The sequence below is a fragment of the Scatophagus argus genome, chromosome 8, assembly GCF_020382885.2.
Source record: "Scatophagus argus isolate fScaArg1 chromosome 8, fScaArg1.pri, whole genome shotgun sequence".
Lineage (NCBI taxonomy): Eukaryota > Metazoa > Chordata > Actinopteri > Scatophagidae > Scatophagus > Scatophagus argus.
Genome location: NC_058500.1, coordinates 10,152,198 through 10,162,057, shown reverse-complemented (window position 1 = coordinate 10,162,057; position 9,860 = coordinate 10,152,198). Strand labels below are relative to the sequence as shown.

At 41.5% G+C, this 9,860-nt stretch overlaps 1 long non-coding RNA gene across 1 annotated transcript; it reads left to right on the top strand.

Annotated features, from left to right (window-relative positions):
• The first annotated feature begins 265 nt into the window (after positions 1 to 265).
• LOC124063254 lies at positions 266 to 9,732 on the top strand. Its single transcript, XR_006844073.1, has 3 exons — positions 266 to 651; positions 8,211 to 8,320; positions 9,379 to 9,732. It is a non-coding gene; the product is annotated as an uncharacterized LOC124063254 (long non-coding RNA).
• Positions 9,733 to 9,860: the final 128 nt, after the last annotated feature.

Sequence of the window (9,860 nt, the reverse complement as noted above, 5' to 3'; positions counted from 1 at the left end):
GTTAGCATTGACACCATGAGCATGTTAGTATGCTAAGGTTATTGTAGGAGCCAAACACAATGTTATGGGGAAGCATGGTGATTGTATATTTGTTGTGAGTACCACAAGGGGCGCTGTGGTCATTTAGGCCATCCAGGATGTAAATGTAATGGGAAATTGGGGGCCATCAGGTGTTGTGTGACCCCGGAAGAGCAAACGATTTTTTGACCGCTAGTGGACCGCTAGTGTAGCGCTAAGACACCGGTATTGATTGAATGGGGGGGAAATGAATGGACACGCTCTGTTGTTGGAACAAAAATAAAACATTGTATGGCACAGTGGAGACGCGTGAACTCATTCATGATCAAGAAAGGAAAGTGGGACAACTTAGCGCGTCAGAAAGGTCGCTCCGGGGTCAAACCCCTCAGTAGCTGATAGTAGACTAAGCTCCTATAACATTAGTCAAAAAACCTAGCAACGTTGGATCCTTTTTGGAAACGTTCGGCACGGACCGGAGGCGTCACAGGAGGAGAGCGGCTGCCAGGCGTTTGATCTGCTACCCGGAGGATGTTGCAGTTTCGTGGCTGTTATGCACAGGGGCTACGGTGCGAAGGCTAAAGCGGCTAACAAGCATCGGATCAGCTGATCACCGCCCGGCGCCCAACGCGTAAGGTATGTGTAGCGCTACACCGTAATGGCCATTTAAATCGTGTGCACACGTAAATCCAATGCATTGGTAACCGACTTGAACAGAACACAAGTTTTGCGTTGACAGACTTTGCATTGATTGGTTTAATTACGAACTATTTGCGGGCTGGATGACTGGTCGCCATGTCGGACATTACCGGAACTGAAGTGCGGACTGCTAGTAAACCAGGCAGTGTGACTAGCGAGATGAGAACTCAAACTCCAAAACGAGTGATTAAACTCACTGCTAAAGCACTTGCCGAGAAATTGGACAGGCTGCAGAATGCTGGAAAGGCAAAGCTAAACAAAGCAGCCACAATAAGAAAAACGATTCAGAGTTGAATGTTAAAAGGTGAAAAAACACAGGTTCAAAATGCTCTTGGGAAATTGGTTGATGTGTGTAAAGAGGTGAAATGCTTGCATGAATATTTGTTGTGTCTTTTACCATCTGATGAAGCAGAAAAACACGACACGTAGTTTAAAGCAAAGATGCTTTTTAATGATGAGTGTGTCAAAGAGGTAAAAGTCTGGGTCTCTTGCAATGAAGGTTGTGTAATTGATCATGAAAATGTTGAGGATAACATAAATCCCAATGCTAGCCATTTGTGGAAAGATTGTTTCCAATATTGGGAGAAAACGCTCGGCCAAGAGTGTTAACAGTGGTATTTGGGTTCCTGGCACCAGTCACTTTGCCTGCAAAAATGATGCAACAAGAGCTTTGTAGGAGAAGTTGTAGTTGGGATGACTCTTTACCACAGGACATCACGCATCAGTGGAAAAGGTGGCTGGAGGATCTGGATCTGCTGGTAGCATTCAACGTGAGCAGGTGCATTAAACCAGCAGACTTTGGTGAACTCAGATATGTCCAGCTACATCACTTTGCTGATGCCGGCGGCTATGGAACCGTAGCGTACCTTCGAATGTTAAATCCAGAAAATCGCATCCATGTCTCCTTCCTGCTTGGCAAAGCTAGAGTAGCTCCACTGAAGGCTGTTACCATTCCTCGACTTGAGTTGACAGCAGCTGTCCTTGCTGTCAGGATGGACTTGATGTTGAGGGCAGAGTTAAAATTACCATTGGAGGAATCGGTATTTTGGACTGACAGCACTTCAGTGTTGAAGTATCTTAACAACGAGAACAAACGCTTTCATACCTTTGTGGCCAACAGAATTTCCACCATCAGGGAAAATTCTGAACCTTCACAGTGGAGACATGTTGGTTCAAAGGACAATCCAGCCGATGATGCGTCAAGAGGAATGAGGGTTGCTGACTTTCTGAAGAGCAGCAGGTGGATTGAGGGACCCACATTTCTTTGGAAGCATGAGGAGGAATGGCCTAAGACTAGGCTGGAAATGTCTCTGGATGTCAATGACCAAGAAGTCAGAAAGCAGGTAGCAACGAATGCCGTCAGTGCTAAGGTCGTGTCTACTTTGACAGACTGTCTCATTGCTTATTTTTCTGATTGGAGGAGGCTGAAGACAGCAGTTGCCTGGTACCTCCGATTAAAGACCATGTTGTTGGAGCAGAGTGGCCGTAGAAGACAGTTGGTTGCTTCTGTGGTTAACCAGGAAACCAGCCTGGGCAGGAGGCAATGTGCGGCTCCCAGGAGTCGTATTTTGACATTGGATGACCTGTTGAAAGCGGAGATTGCTATCATTCGCTATTGCCAGGCACAAAGATATGGTGAAGAGATTTCTGCTTTCTCATCTGGAAGGACAACTGTGAGTCGACAGAGTCCCCTATACAGACTGGATCGGATCTTCAGCGATGGGCTGTTGAGAGTTGGGGGTAGATTGAGTAGAGGATCAATGCCAGAGGAAGCCAAGCATCCACTCATTCTCTCCAAAGACCAGCATATTGCTATGCTCATTCTCAAACATGTTCATCAGAGTCTGGGCCATGGGGGACAAGCTCACACACTATCTTCAGTGAGGAAGAAGTTTTGGATCACCAACGGCAATTCAGCTGTTAGGAAGGTTATAGCTAAATGTGGGTTTTGCAGACGCTATAATAGAAGAGCAGTGGAACAAAAGATGGCAGATCTTCCAAAGGTGAGAATCCTTCCCAATCTACCACCGTTTACCAACACCGGAGTAGATTATTTTTGGACCAATCGAGGTGAAGAAAGGAAGATCAACCTGTAAGCATTATGGAGTTATATTTACCTGTATGGCGAGCAGGGCCATCCATCTGGAGGTAGCAAGCTCACTGAACACAGACGCATGCATTAATGCTTTGCGGCGTTTTGTCAGCAGGAGAGGACAAGTGGCACACCTGTGGTCGGATAATGGTACCAACTTTGTTGGAGCAGAAAGAGAGCTGAAGGAGGCTTTGGCTGCATTAAACCAAGATAAGGATTCAAGGAGTTCTATCACAGGTTGGGATCCATTGGAGTTTCAATCCACCGGCAGCTTCGCATCATGGGGTGTGTGGGAGCGGATGATTCGCATGGTGAGGAGGGTTCTCAGTTCTGTCCTACGTCAGCAGACATTGGATGATGATGGGCTTCATACTGTGTTCTGTGAAGTTGAGGCCATTGTGAATGATTGACCAATCACCAAGCTTTCAGATGATTCAAATGACTTGAAACCACTTACACCTAACCACCTCCTTCTGTTAAAAGGAAAACCAGCTCTGCCACCTGGACTGCCACCTCACGATCCTCACGATCCTCACGATCAATATGTGAGAAGACGATGGACAATATCTTGCCGATCTTTTCTGGAAAACTTGGGTGCGAGAGTATCTGCCCTTGCTTCAAGAAAGGCAAAAATGGAACCATAGGAAAAGGATTCTGGTTGTTGGAGATTTTGTGGCCATCATGGATGCTTCAGCTCCTCGTGGATCCTGGCCACTTGGCAAGGTACCGGAGGTTTTCCCGGACAAACATGGGCTGGTGCGTTCGGTAAAATTACAGACTAAATCAAACATCATAGAACGGCCAGTGACCAAACTCACTTTGTTGCATGAAGTGTAAATCTGTTGTTCAGGATGAATTATGTATTATAGTTTGGCTCTTTTGTTGTATTTTTGTTTGAATTGTTATGTTAGTTAACATTAACAATTAGGGGCCGGTGTGTAGGAGCCAAACACAATGTTATGGGGAAGCATGGTGATTGTATATTTGTTGTGGGTACCACAAGGGGCGCTGTGGTCATTTAAGCCATCCAGGATGTAAATGTAATGGGAAATTGGGGGACATCAGGTGTTGTGTGACCCTGGAAGAGCAAAAGGTTTTTTGACCGCTAGGGCAACGCTAGTGGATCGCTAGTGGAACGCTATTGCAACGCTAGTGTAGCGCTAAGACACCGGTATTGATTGAATGGGGGGGAAATGAATGGACACGTTCTGTTGTTGCAACAAAAATAAAACATTGTATGGCACAGTGGAGACGTGTGAACTCATTCATGATCAAGAAAGGAAAGTGGGACAACTTAGTGTGTCAGAAAGGTCGCTCCAGGGTCAAACCCTTCAGTAGCTGATAGTAGACTAAGCTCCTATAGTTATCATTTGTCACAAAGAACCATTGTGCCATTGTGACAACAGCTTTATAGTACTGCTTGTTTGTTACTCTTAGCCTTGTTAAGACGCGGTCTGTATGGGCAGAAACAAGTAAGATGTAAACACCTTACATGAAGCCAAGCCATATCCACCATCATGTAAATATATGGCCATAATATCTTCAATGATCTGGCCTCAGAAATGATGTCCTGTCCTTTAAAAACAGATGTTATGGATAATGTTAATGATTTGGGGTGAGTGGGACAAAGACATACGTGTTTCTGTGCAGTAGATAATAAGAAGGGTGTAGCTATCCATATTCTGTATGGATAGATGCCCAATGAAATATCAGTATGGTTAGACGCCATAAGCCTCTTAATCCTACCATCTAATTACCACCCAAACGTTAATCGTCAGACTGTACTGCGTTTTATTGATTGCTCTCATTGCCACCATTGACTTTATGCCTCTTTCTGCTGAGTGGTCCATTTAACTCTCTCACAGCCACTCCATGTTCTCTCTCTCTAGTGAACATTAGTTTATCAAGTGGGCACACATGCACACAAACAGGAGTATATGGGAAAACACGCTCACAGCTGCACACATTTCAGCCTGTATTGGAAAAGTGGCTGGCTCGCAGAACAAACAAACATTCACACATCACAAATTTGTCACCTCTAAGCCCAGTGTAATTACAGCCTCACTCAGCAAGATCTGTGTGAGAGCCCTGGTTTGACAGTAACCCAATACGTGTGTAGAAAAGAACATGTATGTGTCCCTTTTACAACAGAACATTTGGCTGGGTGCAGAACCTGTTTTTGTGCAGTAAGCCATACGCACAGAATAGTCTTTTTATGGTAATGTAATTAATTGAACATCCATAACTTGTTAACAGAAATTCAAGAGCAAGTGTCATCCAAAAAGGTTGCAGTGTGTGTCGGTTGTTGGCTGTTAGGAAACGTGAGATCTGAAAAATGAAATATTCCATATGTATATATGTCCTGTGCATCATTTTATTTCAATTTCTCCAAAATTCAGGCAAAATTTGCAATCAGGCTCTGTGGGTTTAAGCAATGTTTGGCTGCACAACTTAACTTTGTGTGTTGTGTATTGACTCATCCGCTAGCAAGTCAGTGGAATTTCAGAGGTTAATGACAAAACAAAACCTGAAGCATAATAAATTCAGAACAAAAAATAAAATGTTGTCGCTGGGCAATAATCTTATCAAATCAGATACAGGCTTAAAGCTAACTGAATTCCCAGCACTGCGCAGTTGATTTCCAAACAGGCATTTTTTCTAGTAGAATAAGAAATCATTTTGAATCTCACTGGCAAGAACTTTCTGCATATTTCAGACAGCTCAAGGTTACAGTCAGTAAAACAGCTTCAAAGAACACCTTTAACAAGATATCTTAAGGAAATTCAATCGAACGCAACTGGACTTAGTTATTTGTCTTGAACGCGACTAGTCCCAGCCTAGTCAAGCGAGCATGAACTGATGAAGCCTCTTGGATGAGAGGTGAAACGTCTTCAAAGACAAGTAACTAAGTCCAGTGGCGTTCGATTGAATTTCCTTGAGATAACCATGACCTGGACGAATGAGAATATTCACAGCCTTTTAACAAGATACTGTGCTAAAATCCTCCTGTAACTCAAGAGGAAGTGGCTATTGACAGGATCATACTCAAGAAAACTTACTACTGACCTGAAGCCAGTTCCCATAGCAACTCATTTTAATAAGTCAGAAGAAGAGAAGTCTTTCCACAGATTCTGCTGCCCTGCAAGATAACTGTCTGTGGACATGACGAGCTCAGCACAGGACTCACTCAGACAGATGGATCAGTAAGCGAGATATACAAATAGATTTGCTTTAGTTCCTGCAAATCAGGAAGACCAGGATCAGTACGACAAAAAAGTGAAATGATCCAATTGTGGAATAGGCTAATCAAATTGACAGAAGAGGACAGGATAAATAATAAAGTATTTATTTGGAGCAAATAACAAAGTTCTCCATGGGGAAAAAATAGCTTTAATCCACTGGTGATGAGAAAGATTTGCTTGTATCTCTACAGGAACACTTTGTGTTATGATGTTAACTCCAAGAAAGCTTTCTTTGAAATTTGAAGAAAAATGGTTTGACAGTGATCTACCAAAGCCAAAATTAAAGACATGCTGTTTGAGCGTATCAAACAGAATTTTGGCTCTGGATCATACGTTACATTTCGCACCCCCGTCATTTGACTACTGAAATGATGACAGTCGTAATGCTTAAGATTAGCAACACAGTCACATTTTCAGAGCTGAGACACGGTGCTCTATGGGCTCTTGTTTTTCCCCTTTCTTTTGTGGAAATTCAAGGAAAAATTAATAAGTACATACATATGAACTGCTTGAGGTAGTTTTATCTATACCTTTACCTGAAAGTGATCTGTTTTCTCATCCACAATTATTTAACTATGCCTTTAAACAAATGCTGAATTTCCCTTGTGGCTGAGTCTGAGCTAGAGAATGACCTTCTTACCACATCTGAAGTGTGCAGGTCATTCAAATTTTCTAACTCCAGTCAAGTGATTTTTAAATATCTGCTTTGCTTCAGCTGACAATCAGCTACTTTATTAGTTTTCTCAATTGTTCAACCTGCATCCATTCACACTTACTGAGACAGAGAATTAATGAGAACGTTGATGGAGTGATTCAAGGACCTGAAAACACAGCCTCTGGGAGGAGTGGCTGAAATAAAGACAGGAGGCAAAGAGAATTAAGAAATTTTATTGGGAGTGAAAAAAGAAAGAGAGTGAACTGGGATGAACTATTTGTGTTTATAAAAAATGCTGAAAAACACAGTTTACACTTTGATGGAATGATTGCAGCCCTGAGCGAGTTGTCTTCTTTCTTGTCAACACGCCGCCAACACGACAATGGTTTTACAGGCGCAGAACTATCGCAGTAAATTCATGTGTAACAAGAAAGACGAAGCAATAGTTAATTTTCACCTTTTGAGACGAGGACTGATCAATTACTTCTGGTTACTTATCTTTGATTGAAGGCATGTTAATCAGGAAATCCCCTGCACTAGTCTATAAGGCTTAACTACAAAATCCATCACACATGCACATTTGTATGCATAAGCGCATGTACATGTACATGTACATAATCAGAAGCTGTCAGCATGCCAGTGTGAGATATTAATTTATCTTCAGTACAAGCCAGGATGGTAATTACATTCTCTCAGACATTCAACCTACGTAATTCATTTGTTATTTGGCACAAGATGGGACTCATTGTGCTTTCTTATCTTTTATCTGACCTCTAAAAGAAAATAAGTTATGCAACAAGCAACGTTCCCTCCAGTTTAGAGGATTTGCTAAAACATGCAAAACATGATAATAAAAAGTAAAAATTAATTTAAAAAAAATGGTCTGAGTTGGTTGATGAGTCGTGACTTCTATGGTGTCACACATAATTGGTCATTGAAATTATGCCCTTTAAATGTGAATGTATGTAATGTAAAATGTGAATGTAAATGTATATTTTTTTTTTATTTATGTGTATTTATGAGCATGTTTGTTTCCACCTGATGAATCCAAGTCTGTCTTGTTTGGTGCTGAGAGCTTTTTATTTTTTTCACTGATATCTATGATTTATCTATGGGTTTGTCTCTACAAGAGACAGTTGACATTAGAGTCAATTGATCCATTATCAGTATAAAACTAGTTATTATTTCAGTTTCAAGTACTGAACCTGAGACTAATACTGAGGAGAACACTAAATATGAGACAGTCATGAGACAGAGAACCACCTAGACAGGAAGAGGGCCTAGGTTCAAAGACAGGACCTTCTGCTCTGAAGCCACAGTGCCGAGGCCTGACAGGAAGGACAAGAAGGTCTTCTTAGTCCAAGAGAAGCACCAGCAGCAGTTTTAAGACAATTATTCCTGTTATTATCACAACATCTTAAAGGAATCATAAACTTCTCATGAAGTTAAACAGACTCTCAAAACCTTCTCCCTTTCCTGATCCCCATCATTTTCTCTTCTGTCTTAGGAACAAGTGTCATGCCCAGAGCAAGTCATCCCACCTAACTGCTGCCTCCTGGTCTTCCATCTGCAGTGCATCTTAGGCTGCCATAGGCTGAGCCATGATCACACCTGATGGTAAGATTGTGGGAGATGGTGGGTGATGGTGGGTGATGGTCTGCACTGGTGTGGTTGGATGCTGGTGGTGTCTCACAGTCAATATGCTCACATACAGAAGACAAGACTACACATCTGGTCTTGTGCTTCTGTATACTGTGTTGATGTTTAAGCATCATTGCCACTGTAGGACACAGTCTCACTGTTGCACTTACAGTGCTGCCTGTTGTCTGAACCTACATTCACATCTCACCATGTTAAAGTGTATCTGTAGATTCACCATCAGTCTGTGAGGCGGTCTCTCGGGTCAGCTGTGAAGCAGACAGTCACCCCATCAATTTGACGGGGGATTAAAGTATATGTGTATGTGTATTGTTTGATGGAAGTACTACATAGCATAAATTAGACTAAACAAAGACTTACAAGTGCATTCACTTATATACATTTAAAAGTGAATGAAGGCTGAGCAGTAAATGACTTGTGACTTTATCAGTTCACCATACACAGAAAAGCTTCTCATCTGTTAGTAATTTCTACACATTGTCATTAAATATGGAGAAAATGATTGAACATTTGTTCCTTTTCCTCTGGTATATCATTCTATACATTTCAACCAGTTTCAGTGTAGGTTGAAGAAAAGTAAAGGAAAGTAAATAAGGTAGGATAGTCATCGAATTCATTGTGTGAGATTAATTTTTCATGGACTAATGCTGTGGATTTAGCCGCCCCCTACTGGTTGTATATTCTCATTACAAAAATCTGTTTACCAAACAAAGTGCAAAAATAAAATATTGACTGCGTTGGCCTTTTAAGTCAAGTGCACAATATGTTTCAGACTGAAGTTTATTCACTATGGTCTGATTAATGAAGGCAATCACACTTTCTCTTGTTGCAGCTAACAGCGTTTATAAATAGCACCCACACTAATCAAATTTTTCTATTATCAGATAACAAAATGCATTTTCAAGTCCCCCAATGAGCAAAGCATGCATTACAGTGTACTTATCTTACATAGACATGCGCTGCCAACATTTATTATACAACTAACTTGGATGTTGTCATGTAATTTTTTCTTCCAGTTTAACAGCATCGCCTCCTCATCAATATGCCTAATGAGATCCCATGAGAGGTTCCAAAGGATATGCCAGTCTGGTGTCCCTCAGGGTTGGACATGGGAGCTTTGCCTGTACTCTCAAGGACACTGGGCTCAGCATGACCATACAGTAACCTTTTTATGTATTCTAATTACTCTAAGGACTGTTCTGGCACCCTTTCTTAGACTGGCACATAATGATATCCCACTTCAACATCTGTAGATTAATTAGCACATGCTGGGGGAACTCCACTGGTTTAGTGACATTATCATTGAAACTCATAATGAAATATGTAATTGTAGTCAAAATCGAGGATATTAGAATTAACAAGTTGTTAGAATGGTATGAGGGTAATGTCGAGGATTTTTAAATTTTTTTGCTTGTTTTGTTTCATTACTCATGACATTTTTGCGTATTTTGGTAAGACAAATTAATCTGAATTTGTAGTTCTCCTCTCATTAAAGTAG